This window comes from Mus pahari, chromosome 14, assembly GCF_900095145.1.
Source record: "Mus pahari chromosome 14, PAHARI_EIJ_v1.1, whole genome shotgun sequence".
NCBI lineage: Eukaryota > Metazoa > Chordata > Mammalia > Rodentia > Muridae > Mus > Mus pahari.
The window spans coordinates 67156619-67160650 of NC_034603.1; positions in this window are offsets into that span (position 1 = coordinate 67156619).

Genomic DNA, 4032 nt, shown 5'->3' on the forward strand with positions numbered 1-4032 from the left:
CTCTCTCTCTCTCTCTCTTTCACGCACACACACATACAAATATTTAAGGCATCACAAAATTTTAGTAAGATGGGAGAAAGCTCTTAACTGAGAATTTGTGCAAACAGTGCTTTATGAGATCATCATAATTAGCTGACACTCAGCATGCAGATATGACCTATCTAAAAATAGATAGGGCTCAGCTTGGGTTAAAATATCGCAACACTTGTATTTACTCTTACTATTTCCCAGAGGAATCTAATTCAGCTCTGAATATTAGTCCATCAAAGAGGACTTAGCAGCCGAGAGTCCTTTTTTCCAGTCATTGGATAGGCATAATGCATTTTATGTGGCTAGTGAAAACATCCATGGTGTCACAAATATTTCAAGCAGAAATCAATAGCAAGGAGATTTCTTTCCTTTTTTAAAAATATATTTTTATTAGATATTTTCTTTATTTATATTCCAAATGTTTCCCCTTTCCTGATTACCCCTCTGAAAACCCCCTATCCCACCCACTCCCTGTCCTGGCTTTCGCCTACACTGGAGCATGGAGCCTTCTCAGGACCAGCGTAGATTGCTTGATGGGGACAGATGACATAGGTCAGGCAGCGGTAAGTGGTATGGCAGAAGACTCAGCCATATGCTGGGCATAGCGGCAGGACAGCAGTGGCTGAGCCAGAGCAACTGGAACCATCACAGGTGGGGTGACAGCAGCTGGAGTTGCAGCCCCGTTTCCTGGCAGCAGCTCCTCTGCTGTAGCTCTGCACAGAGCAGACACTGCCACAACAGGAGCTGACTGGTGTCAGAGGCTGGAACCTGGCAGGGTTTCCAAGAGAATGAGCTTCTAGGGTTTAGAAGTCTCCTGCACCACAGGCAGCCTCTTACACATCAGGTGAATGTGCTTTCTTTATTTTTATTTGTTGCTGAGATGTGTAATTATCAGTTTGAGTAAGGGTGTTTACCCACTTAATGGCTTAACTTATTAGAGATAAAATTTTCTTCTCAAATCGTAATAAATTAATTCTTTTGGTCTGCGTCCTTCTGACTCACATTTGATTCTGATCTGAGCTGTTTTATTTCCCCCCACTTGGTGTTTGATTTATTTATTTATTTATTTATTTTTACATTTTATTTTTATTAGATATTTTCCTCATTTACATTTCAAATGCTAGTCTGAAAGTCCCCTATACCCTCCCCCCACCCTGCTCCCCAACCCACCCACTCCTGCTTCCTGGCCCTGACATTCCCCTGTACTGGGGCATATGATCTTTGCAAGACCAAGGACCTCTCCTCCCATTGATGACTGACTAGGCCATCCTCTGCTATATATGCAACTAGAGACACAGTTCTGGGGGGTACTGGTTAGTACATATTGCTGGTCGTCCTATAGGGTTGCCAACCCCTCTAACTCCTTAGGTATTTTCTCTAGCTCCTTCTTTAGGGGCCCTGTGTTCCATTCAATAGATGACTGTTGAGCATCCACTTCTGTATTTGCCAGGCACAGGCATAGCCTCTCAAGAGACAGCTATATCAGGGTCCTGTCAGCAAAATCTTTCTGGCATATGCAATAGTGTCTGCTTTTGGTGGCTGATTATGGGATGGATCCCTTGGTGGGGGAGTCTCTGGACGGCCCATCCTTCCATCTCAGCTCCAAACTTTGTCTCTGTAACTCCTTCCATGGGTATTTTGTTCCCTGTTCTAAGGAGCAATGAAGTATCCACACTTTGGCCTTCCTTTTTATTGATTTTCATGTGTTTTGCAAATTATATCTTGGGTATTCTAAGTTTCTGGGCTAATATCCACTTATCAGTGAGTGCATATCATGTGAATTCTTTTGTGATTACCTCACTCAGGATGATATCCTCCAGATCCATCCATTTGCCTAAGAATTTCATAAATTCATTGTTTTTAAAAGCTGAGTAGTACTCCATTGTGTAAATGTACCACAGTTTCTGTATCCATTCCTCTGTTGAGGGACATCTGGGTTCTTTCCAGCTTCTGGCTATTATAAATAAGGCCGAGATGCTCTACTATGTTCACCTATTATTTATAATAGCCTTCCTTATTTTTATTTGCTGCTGGGATGAGTAATTATCAGTTTGAGTAAGGGCATTTACCCACTTAATGGCTTAACTTAGTAGAGACAAAATTCTCTTCTCAAATTTTAAAAATTCTGTTGGTCTGGTCTCCTTCTGACTCACATTTGATTCTGAGCTGAGCTGCTTTTATCTCCCTCTCAGAAGGCTGTCGTATGAGTCTCTGCATTTGAGATGACAGCCCTGTCCCTCTGTCTGTATCTTTACCATAATGATGGCTGTGCAGACACATTCCTTACTAGGTAATTCCTTTCACTAACCAATGGGAATCATGCTCCTTGTTGTGGCATTTTGTAGGGCAAGAGGAAAAGGTCTTTTCAGGTCATCAGACTGACTAGCTTACTGATGTATGCTAATTAGTAATTACCATACCGATGTATCCATATGCACTGTTAATGACACCTGTGTCACTGAAATGGATTTGGCCAGATGTTGCAGATTTCGTATCATCTTCCATATCCTTAAACTCTGACATGCAATTTATCTGTGTAGTGTTATGGAAATGTCCTATTTCTCTTTCTCTCAAATATTGTTATTTGAAGTTTTGTTTCTATTTAAAAAAATATTTTCATGCAATATAATTTAAGCACATTCTCTCCCCCCCCAAGTCTTCCCTGATTATTTTCTATCTCCCTAAACATCCAACTTCATTCTCTCTTTCTCTGGCAAGTGCGAAGAACCCCCAAAAGATGGCCTTGTCCACGTGCTAGTGTGAGGACCAATGCAGCTGGCTCACTGTTCTCTGAGTAACTGCCCTCAGTGGGTGGAAGTGCTGTCAGCAGGAGGTGTGTGCTGTATAGCAATTTCTCCCCACAAGCTGTGGAGGCCTAAGGTGGTGACTCTGAGCAACAAAGCAAAAGCCCAGCCAACTTGTCAATCACAAGGATTGTCAATCACACTGGCACCTTCTGGACATTGGAAAAGTGAGTTTTATTAAAGTGATTTGGGTTTAGTAGCTTCTAGGATTCTTTCTTGCTTCCATAACTCTTCCAGATTGTGTTAGAGAAGATTTGCTCATCTGACTTTTCTTTTAGCAAAAATTCCTGTGTCTGGTTGTGCTTTTAGTGAAATCCATCTTCCTCACATACCATAAGGTGGCACCCCCTTTAAACCTTTTAACCTTTCATGTTACTGACATGAACATTGCTCTCTAGGGCTCAGGTCCAGTAAAGGAACAAAATGGACAATTGAAGATTAGTAGATGAAAATAATGCTGCAAAACATGTAAGAGAGAAGAGAAAAATTATAGAAAATTTGCATATAAGTGGGAAGCAATCCAAAGGCGACACCATTGAGCGTGACCAACCAGGACGTGTGAAAAATGTGTAGAACAACAGTAACACTGAAGACTAGGAAGATAGAGCCTGGGAGGAAGTAGTTCACTTGGGAAATGGTCCGGGATGGGAAGAAAGCCAGTGTAGAACTCATGGGAACAGGACACCCTGGCAGGGGTTGGCTTCCATTTCCACCTGAGAACATGGGACTGAGACATGTTCAGTGAGTGGGTGCAGACAGGAACATGTGCTCACTTCCCTCCTCTGCTTGCTCTGGGTCTCAGGCTTCAACTCTCCTGCCCAGAGTTTCTCCCTCTGCCAGGGAAAGCCCCAGCAGAGAGGACCATGTGACTGCTCCAAGGAAATACCACCCTGTATTGCAGCAGGAGTACAGGGAACACAGAGCACAGCTAAGTTAATCTCTGGGATCTTCATTATTTTGAGAGGAGCTAAAAAATTTGAGAGCTGAGTGTAATTAAAGGAGAAATAAGGAGACACAGTGCATTTACTTTCAGATGTCTAAAATTCAGGTTTATTTAAAATACTTTATAAATATGACATAAACATCAATGTGGGAGTAACATGATAAATTATTTTAAAAAAACCCTAGAAATTTGCTTTTATTTGAGAGAGAGAGAGAGAGAGAGAGAGAGAGAGAGAGAGAGAGAGAGAGAGAGAGA